Source organism: Chenopodium album, chromosome 8, assembly GCF_948465745.1.
Source record: "Chenopodium album chromosome 8, dcCheAlbu1.1, whole genome shotgun sequence".
Taxonomy (NCBI): Eukaryota; Viridiplantae; Streptophyta; class Magnoliopsida; order Caryophyllales; family Amaranthaceae; genus Chenopodium; species Chenopodium album.
Window position 1 is genome coordinate 53,391,477 of NC_137841.1, and position 14,656 is coordinate 53,406,132.

General features: G+C 33.6%; 1 long non-coding RNA gene across 1 annotated transcript; it reads right to left on the reverse strand.

Annotated features, from left to right (window-relative positions):
* Positions 1 to 9,288: 9,288 nt before the first annotated feature.
* LOC145556124 (uncharacterized) lies at positions 9,289 to 12,522 on the reverse strand. The gene is made up of 5 exons (XR_014091759.1): positions 12,434 to 12,522; positions 12,278 to 12,346; positions 11,017 to 11,086; positions 10,548 to 10,925; positions 9,289 to 10,464 (listed from the first exon to the last, which is right to left on the reverse strand). It is a non-coding gene; the product is annotated as an uncharacterized LOC145556124 (long non-coding RNA).
* Positions 12,523 to 14,656: the final 2,134 nt, after the last annotated feature.

Below are 14,656 nucleotides of genomic sequence, written 5' to 3' on the forward strand. Positions count from 1 at the left end.
ACCATGCTGAACCTGTAGACCCATGTCCATCTGCCATGGAGCCTGTTATAAAGGACCCTATAATTAAGAAAAGGAAAAGGGGTAGGCCTAAGGGTTCAAGGCACAAATCGTTTGCTGAAACTGGCTACAAGAAACCCAAGAAGAACAAGAAGCCTAGCCAAGTAAGATTTATGCTTTTATAGTCAGTACTTTTTATAATTTGGAATAAGTTGATTGATATTTTGTAAATCATATAGGATGCAGGCAATGGTGTTGAGGAGGTAGAAGAGGATGCAGGAAATGGAGTTGAGGATGCAGGAAATGTGGGCAAGGGAAAGGGCAAACCAATCAAGGGAAAGGCAGAACAAGGTAAGGGCAAGGGAAAGGGCAAACCAATCAAGGGGAAGGCAGGAACAGTTAAGGGAAAGGGGAAGGGCAATGCAGAAACATGCAAGGGAAAGGGAAAGGGAAATGCAGAACCGGATAAGGGAAAGGGAAAGGCCAAGAGCAAGGGAAATGTTGAACCACATAAGGGAAAGGGTAAGCGCAATGTAGAACAAGACATGGGAAAGGGTAAGGGGAAGGCCTTTCTAATCAAGCGAAAGGTGAATACGTATTCCCCGATAAAACGTGTAAGTTTGAATAAAGTCATTTATGTGATTCCAATTTAATTATTTTTTATATCATATTTAACACATCACAACTCACCGGCGGTGAAGCTGAAGGTGGTGAAACATAAACGACTTGTGGAACTAATGGCCAACACGTGACTTGTAAGTTTGGATACTACATCAAGTTTGCCGCTGATGTGGATTCCTGCATTTATTGTACTAAGCTAATGGTGAAGCGTTATTAGGTTAAAAACAATTTAAATTAGTAACAAAACACTAATGTATGATCTATTATGAGTTGAGTCTTATGTGTTGAATCTAATGTATGAACAAGATTTGAATCTTGGTTTTATAATATCACACTTGAGGCTCAAAAGACATGCATACTTGCTGCAGCCATAAACCAAACTTAATGTAGCTAATCAAGCTATTAACATTACCAAAGACTAAACATATAAGCATACACCAAATTTCTTTACTTTTGTAGATTTAATTATAGAACAAACTATTCAATAACCATGCCACCAAAATCATATACAACCAGATTCATCACCTTAGTTCCTACTTACTAAATTATACACATAATCATCTCCAAAATAACTATTTATCAACAAAAACCCACTATAAAACCAAAAGAAAGCTTCATGCATAACATTCTACTCTAACAAATTCGATTGAAGTTGCTGGGGGATCGATTGTAAGCATCTGAATCAATCGAAGAATCAGATGCACCATAGACACCATCATTTGGCCCAAACTCATCTCCACTGTCGAATCCAGAAGACGAGTGCCTTCCATCGTCTTCCCCATCTTCTGCTTCTACCTCCACGCCATTTCCATGAACCTCACCCTCATCACCTTCATCATCACCCTCAACCCCCTCTTCTAATTTTTCTTCTTGTTCTGGTTCCATCTGCTCTTCCTCTTCTTCTGCTTCATGTTCTTGTTCTTCCTCGTCTTCTACAGCAGGCTCCGGCTCCTCCACCACAGGAGGCTCCTCCACTGCATGAGGCACCTCCACCACAGGAGGCTCCTCCTCCACTTGAACCACCTCTGTATGATCCTCCTCATCGCTTATATCCATATCACACTCGCCGCCTTCAACACCGCCGCCAGAGTGTCGCTTCCAATACCACCCCCACCCATGACCCGGGACGATTCACCAACACAAAAATGCTTCTTCTTTGGCGGAGCATCGTCATCATCATCACTATCACTTTCAATATGGATTACACCATTACACTCAGTATATCTGGGCCATTTCCCTTCTTTTTTGTCTTTATCTGCCTTCTTTAGTCGCTTGTTTATAAACTCAATATCCTTCAACACAGCTTCCATCCTGCAAACTGTTTCAAGCCTTTTTTGAATAAGTTCATCTAATTCCTTTTCAAGTGTCGACTTCCAAATTTCAAGAAATTGACGGTACGCCTGAAACGCCTGACGAATTGACGATCCTCCATTGTTTCCGGCCATCTTGAAATTTCAGAAAAGAAGAAATAAAAGGTTTCGTAAAAAAACAGAGTAGTTATGGTTTTGAAATGGGTGAAGAAAGTATAAGTACATGAACAAGCAACCTTTCATGTCTATTCATATTCTGCCACCCCACTTCAACCAATGCACGTTTACCAATAACTTACATTCTAATTGTCCAATAGTAGAAATTGTAAATTTACTACTAATTAGAACATTCTCAAAATAGATTATAAATATGTTTATGTACTGGAAAATAATCGTGCGACAAACTCAAGTACTGGGATACCACGTAACAAAAATATTTGCAATAACAATTTTCTTTGTATCTTAAACAAACCTAAAAGTTTTTTTTAAAAAAAAGACACTACTTATAAATACACCCTCCATCCCCGATTGATAGTCACTTTTGCTAAAAAAAATCACGGGAATTAAGGAGGAATAAAGAAAATACATTAAAAAGTAAATTTACATTGGGTTTGTAAAAAAATATGGAGAGAAAATAATTAAAGTACTCGGAGAAGTAAAATTTGCACAAATATATTTGTCAATATTAAAGAGTTTTTGTAAAAAAATAATATTAATGGTACTTGAAAAAAGCAAATGTCACTAACTTTTTGAGTCAGTAAAAAATGAGAAAAGCGGCTATCAATTGGGGACGGAGGGAGTACAAGTTAAAATCGTATGTCAATTCAATCCGTAATAGTCACCTTTGAATTGACATGCGATTTTACAATTATTAATCTTGTGCCTCATGCTACCTTCGCCACGTGATAAATAAAATTGAAATTGGAGGGATATGGACATGTAAACACAAAATAAAAAAATAAAGGGAAATTCTTTTTGGTAACACTCAATATTCACTTTTTTTCTTTGGTAAATTAGATAAAAAGTTATTATCAATGGTAATCTTGTATTATAGCTATTATATTAATTATAGCATTAATGACATTAAACCCAATTATTAAACTAACAATTGTTAACCATGGTTAACAATAGATGGAGTTACACAAATACCCTCAAAAAATTTCCCAAACCACCCTAACTAACACCTCCCTTTTAATAACCCAAAGCTGACACGTTTCCACCACCGTGGCCTTCATCATCACCATCATCTTCTTGACTTTAAACTTCAACAATGGCAAAATTCCAACATAGAAAAAACAAATGGAGTTCGAATGGCTGAAACATAATTTGAGGCAAAAAAAAAAGAAACAGCACATATGAAGAACCACGACCCCCTTTCCTAGCAGGCATTTTTCATGATAATGAAGAACAATCCAATGATGAAGCCGGAAAACACCACCATAGCAACAAACTCCTACCTCGACCGTCTATTTTTGTCTTCTATCTCGGCGGCCCACCCTCCCTCCTTTCTCTTTGTCCTTCAATTTCCCTTCATCTCCTCCAATTAGGATTATAACTTAACGCCATTTTTGCCATTATCATAATCTGGATGAGAAATTGCTGAAATTAACCAACAAATCATTCAAAATTGCAGAAGAAATCAGGCTTTTGGAGGGTCAAATTGGGGAGATTCAGCCAAATTCAGCGGATGTCGTTTGAGGAGGATAGATCGATCAAGGATTTGAGGGATTGTTTGGGGAGGGGGTACAGTGGTGGTTCAGGGGGAGGGAGAGGTGCGACAGGTGTGGGGGAGGCCGGCACACGGTGAGGGAGGCGCTGGGCCCGGGCGCCGGGGTGGGTGGGGGCGATGGAGAAGCTGCCGCAAGTTCTAGCCAGTGTAGGAAGTAGCACCAAGTATTGGTTGGCCTTGTGGTTGCCAGACTAAAATAAAAACGTACCTAATCTTGCCCGATGTATCAGAGTGGCGGCGTTAAAATATGCAAGTTCTCTGAGAAATGCTGGTTGTCGACGAGCGAAGGTGGCAATTGGGTGGCGATAGAGAAAGGTGAGGAAGATGAGGAGGAGGAAAGAGGGGAATATGAAATGATTGAGGGTATTTTAGGAATTTTAGTGTATTAAGTGAGGATATTTTAGGAACTTTTATTTTTTTTAATTAAAAAAATATTAACCATAGTTAAGAATTAACTAAATCGTTTCATTAAGTTTACCATTGAAAAATTATAACTTATCAAAGTTTATCAAGGATAATAAGAATATTTACAATTTACCACTAAGAAAAATAAAAACTATAGTGTTACCAATGAGAATTTCCCAAAAATAAAAAATCTCTTTTCTTAATTACAGATTACGGAATATAAAATTATGTTATTCTATATTTGATTATAAAGGTATTTCGGTTTAGTTAACTTAATAGTTAGTTAATTTAAGGTGTTTAATTGTATATTCGAAATTGGTAACTGATTCATGACATTCAATATGATTCAGTTAATTGAAACTAATCTTAGACAACATAAAAACAACTAAATAGTAAGTGTAAACTAAGGGTTCGTTTGGCATCGCTGTGGTTTTCTGTTTTTTGGTTTTTTAGATTTCAAACTCATATAATATATGTCATATAATAAAAATGGGGACATGACGTTAAAAGAGCAATTGAACATTGGGTTATGTAAAAATGGGGACATGACGTTAAAAGAGCAATTGGTAATCGTTTAATTAAAGCCTTCAAAATTTTTTAAATTTTGGGGGATATGGACATGTAAACGAAAATACAAAAAAATAAAAAAATAAAAAAAATAAAAAAAAATAAAAAAAAAAAAACTTTTCTTAATTAGATATTACGGACTATAAAATTTTGTAGTGTTCTATATTTGATTATAAAGGTTTTTCGGTGTGTTGTTAACTTGATAGTAATTTAAGGTGTTAAAGTATTTCGTTGTAAAATTATATACTCAAAATTGGTAACTAATTCATGACATGCCATATGATTCACTTAATTGAAACTAATCTAAGAAACATAAAAACAACTAAATAGTAAGTATTAACTAAGAAACCTTATGCGTAAATTGTAGTTTGGTAAATAATAAGTTTAGATTTAAAATTATAAAATCATGTGACAGTCACACTACCATTGCCAAATTAAAATTGTACTTTGGGTTATGTAAAAATTGGGACATGACGCTAAAAGAGCAATTGATCATCGTTTAATTAAAGCCTTCTATTTTTTTTTATTTTTGGGGGAAAAAAACCTTTGTAATTGTGTCAAATAATTTGGCGCAAAAAAAGAGGGAATGTAGAAAGAAGGAGTTGAAAGGGTATGTATGACATCATCCCCATGATCAAATAACTCCCACTCTCTATAAATCTAACTTCCATTCTTTGTTTCACTTTCCTCTTCAATTTGCTCTCTGTTTTTACATAATTTCTTTCTATTATTCACAATTTCTTACTTTCTTTTTCCATTAATCCAAAAATGGTTAAACAGAACAAGGGCAAACAACCAATTGTTCTGTCAGAGCACGATCAACCAAAATACTCTGAACTGCAATTCCTTGAGTTGAGGAAAAAAATGTTAAGAGACCAATTAACTAACTACCAGTTAATGTGCAAAGCCCTATAGTCTGAAATGGATGAAATTGACACGGACATATCTAAAATTCACAATGATAAGGCAGAGGCCAATGAAGCACAGAGACAAAAGGAACAGGGCACAAGGGTGAACGTAGCTTCGCTTAAGTTGGGGGTAGGAAGAGACCCACGAAGGTGGCAAAGTCGGAGGCTATCAAGAGGGTTTCAGGTGGGGCTGGTGGGCAAGCAGCAATGGGTGATGCTTCTGGACAGGGAGTCGCTGGTGTAGGAGGGGTGCAACCGGTGGGTAACAGACCGAGGTCAAGGCAGTTGACAGTGAGGCAGAGGAGATCCATAAGCCCGACCGAGGTAGTTCCCCACGCTCCATATCATGTCCGCGATCACTGGTCACCTGAGCTTTCTGGCCAGCAATCTGGTGATCACGATCACTCTGCTTCTACCATCGAAAAGTTTGACTAGTTTGAACAATTATGCTCAATGTTTAATGTTTATTGTTTTATGCTTATTTACATAAGGTTGATGTTTAATGTTTTATGTCTAGTTTGAACAATTAAGTACTTTGATAGTCTGTTTCCATTTTGAACAGTTATGCTTTTGCTTTTATTTGTTTATGGTTTAATTTTAAACAATTTAGTATAATAGGTGGACAATTAAATTTATTTTGGTGAAGAATTATAAGTACTTTTTGCATCTTTGTAGTTTGATTAAGTAAGTAATTTGGTTAGCATGACAATCACATGTCCAAATTAATCTACTGTACATGCTCTTCGATGCACCATTGTAACATAGGCAATATAAACCTTTTAGAGTGTAAAATAAAATGAAAATTATAGGGTATATTAATCATGGTGTGAGGATTAAAGAGGGTAAATTATTCATGGTGTGAGGATTACAGAGGGTAAATTATTCATGGTGTGCATTAATAATTTTTGTAGTGAATGTAGTAATGGAGTTTTATATATCTAAAAAGTCCCACAATTTGCAATTTTTTTTACTTAATTGAATTATAAATTACAATGTTAATATAATTTAAGTGAAACAGGTGCTTGAATTGCATTTAAAAAAAAAAAAAATTGAATTAATATTATATTGTTATCAAAACTTATTGATAATTAAACAATTATAAAACACACTGTATATTAAAATTAAAGATTAAAGTTTATTGGATATATAGATTAAAACTAATGCCTAATTAAGTATAAAAAGAAAATAAAAAGGAAAAAAAAGGAAATTAAAAAGTGTTGGGAAAATTAAAAATCAGAACATGACAAGTGTCATGTCAAATTATTTTGTTCAAAGCTTGTTGATAAATTAAACAAAATAAAAAAAAAACAGAATTAGCAATTTATATTAGCAATTTTAATCACAATTCCATGCCAAATGTCACGTAACGATTTGAGTACAACCAAAATTTAAGTTATAATAATTTTAAAAAAATTTGACCATTCGGAGAAATCTAACCCATGACTTTATGATAGTGGTAAGAGCTTTTGATTCAAACATGTTACGAGCATGCCCGTTCCTAGCTTTTTAGTGGCCTATGGGCGGAATGATAAAAGGGGCCCCTAATTAACAAATAGAGTTAAAAATGTAAAATAAAATTTGATTTATTTGCTTTGCTTTGACATGAACCAATTATAAAATAGCAACTCACAATAAACAATCTCGTTAGAAAAAAAATAATTAAATTTAAGATACTTTAAAAATAAGAAAAAAAAAACATACAATAAACAAAATCTAGGAACTAAATTGCCTAGACCCTCTTGGTAATTCAAAATTCACGGGAATTCTAACTTCCCATGAAATACCAATTCCTATGGGAATGCATTCCCAATTCAACCAAACGAGGCCTTATGATTAAGTAAGAACATGTCAAATTTTTATATTTTTTAAAACAAAAAACACCAAAACAAAATAATCATATCATACAATGCAAAACAATGAAACATAGTCTACGAGTATTTCTACATGCATAGTCACCAATAAAAGCATCTACATTAAACTCCAATATTTCAACTCCAATTCCCCAACCAAAGAACTATAAAATATAATAATTCACAAAAAAGATGGAAGCTATTAAAAATATATATATATTTTACTAAGGATGGAAAATTGGAAAAATTAATTAAAGTAGATAACCAGTAAAATGGAAATTGAATTATTATGGTACTTAATAATCTACAGGGAATTAATTAGGAAAGAATTTAAGCGTTGATTATGCTTGGAAGTTGAAATATGGGGAAAAGAATATGTGATATTGAAAGTTACGTATAGTATAATGGCCCCCAAATATTGTATATATGCTTTGTTGACAAGTCAAACATATTACAATTATAGAACGTCCAGCCAAATTAAAAAAAAAAATAAAATAAAATATCGGACAGTGGTGTTGGGTGGAATCGAACCCTGACCTTATGATAGTGTGGTGAGAGTTGAGACCATAAACAAAATTGATAATTTATTAAAGTACATAAACATTTTTTAAGGCCAATATATCACGGTCGAGGTACTGTCCCAATGGTCACTCACTATCAGCTCTTAGCACACTACTAAGCATAAGGCCACGAGGTCAAGGGTTTGATTCCTCACATCACCCCACCCCCAATCAATTTTTTTATTTTAAAGTTTTCAATGTTCGAAAAAAATATTTTCAACTTATTATATTTTCTATTTTCTTTTTCCCTTTTTGCTTTCCTAGATAATAAAAATAAAATAAATAAATAAATAATTCTAGGTAATAAGATCGTACTCCGTAACTTGTATAAAATTGTGGTAATGCTTGAAAATTATATGACGCGTTCTGATTTGGGATAAGATCGGTCACTATACCTGAACCCTTTTCATAACTTCGATTTTAACATCGACTCTGGCATTAATGGAGTTTGACGAATACAGTACATAAATCTGAATCGTTGCTTCAACATTTGACTACTAAATTACCCCTTTTCATAAAAACCCTACCTTCACCTTCCTATAAATACTCACTACCAAGACACTAAAGACTCACATTTGTAGAGACTAGAGAGTATCATAGTTCAAAGAATAAGATTAGTAAAATATGGCGAGTTCAAGTGAAGAAACTGAGTATAGTGAGTCTGAGGTAGAGGAGTGTGCTGAAAAACCATACAAGGCGTTGGTCGACGGCAAGACCAAAATACGGGTGTCGACGGAGGGATTGAGATGCCCTTTCTGCCTGGGAAAGAAAAAAAAAGCACTACAGTTTCAGGTCTCTCGTGCAACATGCACATGGTGTGGCACATGGCTCTGAACGACGCTGTGTTAAACAGATGGCAGAACATCTTGCCTTGGACAAGTTTCTGAAAGAAAATGAAAACAAGTACATCCCCTCTGAGTAGTTTTTCTTTTAGTTTTTATGATTTTCATGTGTGATGGTGTTGCTATGTTTAGTTTTTAATTATCCTATGTTATCAGTTTGTATTGCAATAAATTAATGTAGTTACAGTTTCAATAATAATATTATGCTCTACTTGAAGAGGATGCAATCTCCCAATTCATTAGTTTAACCTAATCTATACTTATTGTTTAAAAAACACAAACCACATATTTTAGACATGATACATGTCATCACAAGTCACTCATTACCCCATATGCCACATTTCTTCTCCCATAATTTTTTTGTTCAAGTCTTTATGCATTATATGACATGAAAATTTAACAAAGAAAATGAAGTGTTTCATTTCCACCATAATTAGTCAATTAATACATATTACATAAAACATTTGAATTATAATCAAAATTGTCTTTTAATCTCCTACACTTAAAATATAACTTAAACTAATACGTCATTTCATATTCCACAATCTTCATATATATATAAATATACCTAACCATTTTTTTCTTAAAAAAAGTTTTAGCAATGAAACAATTACTTTGTATACTATATCAAAAGTTTCAACTTATGAAAAGTATATCTTTATTTGAAAATAATTTATCCTAACAACCTGTGCATCGAACGAGTCAAAAGGCTAGTTTCAATAATGAGACATAACCATCAAACTAGTAAGTTTAGGCATAATGCAAGTTATAAGCCCCATTTCAAGTAATTTGGGCAGAAAGCAAAATATTACCTGCCAAGTTTGAAACCATAAAAGTCATATGTTTGGACAGAAAGCAAAATATTAGCTACATGCATTTTAGTTTTACCACCTGAATGACTAAGTACAAAATGAAGCCATAAACATGTCCACTTACGGGGCGTTTGGCAAGTGGTAATGGGAATTTGGGGATTATAGGATGGGAATGGGAATGGGAGTTAGCAGGTGGGAATTCATCTAATATGTCCAAAGTCTTGTTTGGAAAGAGATGCGAATAGATGGGAAATAACATTTTACAATTAAGAAAACACCCTTGTAAAAATTATTCCATTTTATTTCATTAATGGCATTTTAGTCAATTCATTTCTTGTTTCCAATTCCCACCTCTATTACCTACTCCCCCTAGGTAATAGAATGATGGGAATAGAAACATTTTATTCCCATTCCCCTTCCCCTTTATTTTCCCATTCCCATGAACCAAACATGGGAATTACCGTAGGTTGGGATTAATATTCCCAATCCCACCCTCAATTCCCACTTGCCAAACGCCCTCTTAGAGTATAATTACAAAATGATATAGACCATTCATGTAAAACGAGCCGTAAACAAGTCCGGTTAGAGTATAGTTACAGAACGATATCAACCATCCAGGTAAATATGAGGCTGAAAAAAGGGGGATCCATAGCTATCAACTCCACGACAGCTTTCTCAATCACTTGGACATTCTCACCACGAATAAATTTACGTACTCCTCTCTTTATAGTGCAAGAGACAATCTTGTTCCGATCATACTTTATGTGCATTGTTGCTTCATACACCCTAGTCCCATATAAGTTAACAGTGGAGGACTTTTTAAGACCCATAAAATGTTCTCGGGCGAAAGGCAATGGAATGTTCTACACCAAAAAAATAAATATAAATAAAATTTAAGCCATCACGATCTTTCTGAAGGTTTAGAAGATAATGAACTTCAACTTACAATTGTGGGTTTGAAAATGTAGCTGTGAAGGAACATGAATTTGAAGAAGCGCAATGGTTCAAGAAGTGCATGGGGCTCCTCCCTTGTTATTTCGTTGTGATTACGTCATATCCTTACCCGATATGACACTTCCCCCATGTCATATATAGAAAACAGAATTTAGTCCTGGATTTGTAAGTTGTTTGAGTTCACAAACTCACTCCACCCATCACTCAAGAAGGTTTCTCTAGTCCCATCACCCCATATAAACTGCTTCAAATGCACCTTGTATTTTTGCGTCTCGTTCACCCGTTGAAGAGTTAGCACAACATCTCCGCGGTCCTTAACCCATCTGTTCCATAGGTCTTTCACCTCACGAGCCATTCGGTTTGGAAGAGGCTAATGACAACACAGAATAAATTTCATTGGTAATTAGCATACTAACTTACTGAATTCTTGCGAGTAATAGGTTCTAGGTTTTTAAACTCACCACATTTCTTAATCGTCGTCGAGTATCAATTGTGAATTCAAATCGTGAAGCCGACATTATACTCCACCGCCTAAGAAAAGATCGTATCACTAGAGATTAAAGCAACTAGCATAGCAAAAGGGTAAACACTGGACAACACAATTATATTGGACCAAATGGTAATACATCCTCGTACCTAATCATAAAATACTATTAGTTATTATATGTAATGTTCCCGTTATCTTTATTCAAGACAGCAAACAGATAAATTGGTAACATATATTTTTGTCCAGCATTTATTTTGGCCAAAAATAAACTAGTTGTCTTATTTTGGATAGCAAACCTCACAAAACTACAATTCCTATTACATCCAAGTCCAATTAACAATTAACAACAATTTACAAGTCACAATGACTTTATAAAAACAGAAAGACTAAAATTCTAATTCAGAAAAACATCCACTCAGTACATTGACCTGTTTATTGGAATTACCAAATTGAATACCACACAAACACAATCCTTTAAATTAATTATACAATGTGAGTAAACTGAACAATAATACTTCTTCTTCTCATCATCAATGGTCACAAGAAACAATTCCATATTTTTATGTAAATAAACAAACACCACGATCAATCAAAATCTCACAACCCCCAGCACTGCCTAGACGCAGAACAAAACCCTCTCACCTGCCTACATGCAGCATAAAAACCTCCCTCTAAACATAATGCCACTGCCTTCCCTTCCCAGCTATAAATTCAAATTTCTTGGTATAACTTAAACTATATTTTATAATAGTTTTGAAGAAAGATAGGAAAGAATGTATTGAATTATATTCCACCAAAAAAGTCATATCTTAAACATCAATATCATATTTTCTAGGCATAAGTTTAGAACATAATAAGACATGAAAGAAGTAAACCAGGAACAAAATCCAAGACTCAGTCAAATGAAACTTTTTGCACAATGTAAGCAAGTTAGGGTTAGGTTATGGAGTAGTGTATACTACTTTTATACTTTAATTCCCAAATGCTTGCAATTGAATTTCAAATCTCAATATAAAAAAGAGTAATCAAAAGATTTGAAGCTAAATTGTTGCAAATTGGTTAATTTCAATATGAAGATTATAAATCCCTAAATTATAAAATCAGCAGTGACTATTGATTCACGAATATAAGCAATTGAAATTCCAAATTACAATTTCAAAAATTTATACAATTCAAACAATTCAAAAAAAGAAAGCAAATTTGTGAAAGCAAAATGCAATTGAAATCAAACTTACCAACAATTGAGAATTTTCAGGCGATAAAAGTGCAGCCAATTGTATCACTCGAGTTGTTAGAACTTGTAACTGAGATAGAATTATGAAATTTAAGGTTAAATCCCAATATTTAGAAACTGAAATTGGTTTATGACAAAAAAGAAAGAAACATCTTACCTCAGTAGCTACTTCAAGGGAGAACGTTGACTGCGCTTCAAGGAAATAGATGGAGAAAGATGACTCTTGAATGACCAGGACAATTTATTAGGCTCATATATTTTTAGGGATTTTATTTGTACTTTATTTTATTTTTGTACTTTTTCTTATTTGTACCTTATTTTTATTTGTACTTACTTTTATTTGGAAAAAAATTTATTTGTACTTTTTCTTATTTGAAGAAATTTTTATTTGTACTTTACGTTGGTAACCATTTACCCATAAACTAATGTGTGGCCCGATCGATGTCCCGAGTTGCTAGTTTGCACTTGTTTAATTTTGCATATCAAATTCGATTATTCAGATAGTAATTATTGTTGGAATTAAGTCATGCTAAAAACATTTTTTTAGTTGTCAAACTCAATAATTACATAGTGCAAACAAATAATGTAATATGACACAAAATCCGCTTACTAACCCGACCCGAAATGAACACGACTTGTTATTGACCCAACCTAAATTCAACCAAATTGTTAATGACCTGATTTCAAATCACCTTAAATGCAATTTAGATCACCTTATTATTGTTAATCAAAGCATTTTCTCTAGGGAGACACAGTCGGTCCAAGCCAGCAAAAGAAATAAGGATCATCATCAAATTTAAGAGTTAAATATAGTACATATATATTTGCCGTATGGTCAAATGATATAATTATCTTCCTAAATAATAAACTATAGTTCCCTATTATATTGCCATATATATGATAGTAAAAAGAAATAATTAACTAGACAAAAATGAAAATTATCTATTTATTATAATTAGTTGAACCCGAATATGACCTAACTTGGAATTGACCCGACTTGATTGTAAACTGCAAATTATTGGCTTCAACAGTACCCGACTTGAATCCGATAATGACCCGACTTGAAAATGATCCGACCTGATTATAACTCGCAAATTATTGACTTGAACCGAACCCGACGCAAACCATGGTCCCTAAGACCCTCTGAGAGTCCAATTGGGTGGGTTGAACCGCACAAAACCTTTAAACGAACAATTTCCTGGTTTACAACTTGCACCGATATGTATTCCCTAAAACCTCTTTCTTTCTGTCACCGGACCCTTAAACCTTCGAAATTTCTAAAAAACCATGGATATTAGCCGCTAATTTTTTGACATTTTTCCGCATGGAAATAACAATTGACGAAATGTTTATCATGGTCCAGGAGTTCAATTGGGTAGGTGGAACCATCCAATTTGTCTTTAAACAACCAATTTACAACTTGCACCGATTTCATTAATTTAAGTCTTCCATAAACATTTATGTGTAATTATCATATATGGTTCCAAACGACATTATATGTCCCAAACGGCATTATATGACCCCGAGATGTATCCTCAAAAATATTAAGGCATTTCGACAACGGGCTCCAAAACATCATGAATATCTCAAAAAACGTGGATATTAGCATTCAAATTTGAAATTTTATAGCATTTCAGAACAGTTACGGATCGGTTTTTTGGGTAGTTTTGCTCGACCCTAATTAAAAATAATTTAGATATGATTATGCATTGCTCTATTTTTATAGTATTTTTAAGACCCTAATCCCATGATTTATAAATTCCCACATGACAGCCAAACATATTTATGTAATTCCAAGGAATTTTAATAAAGGAAGTAATTTCCCGTGAATTAGAATTTTCCATGGGAATTTAGCCCTTATTATTGTTTGATTGTTAAGATTTAATGAGCGAAGAAGTTAATGCCAAATTGCGGCCAATTGACCAGATTAGTAAATAAAAAAGACCTATAGCGACAATTTGGTTAACAAACTTACTAAGGCGACAGTTTTGGTAAAAAAAGATAACAATATGCGACAATTTGGTAAAAATAATAAACTCCGGCGACATTTAGACCAAATTTTTTTTTTTCCCAACAAACTCTTCTAAAATCCAATTTTAATTTGATTTTATGTTCTTAAATTTATTTTATCCATTTAAAATTGTGAATTTACATGTCATACCTTTTTATTTCCAACCCCTTTTTAAAAAAATTCGTTAATAAGGGGTATGAAACTTAAGTGAAAATTGATACTTAACGTTTTTTTTCTTCAAATTGTTATTTCCGTAAAAAAGGGTTGGTAAATTAACAAGAAAAACGAAATATATTAAGCATTCGCGAGTTATTTATCGGAAATTTTTGTATTTTTGGGGTTAATTGTCACTTGAGATTATTTTATCAC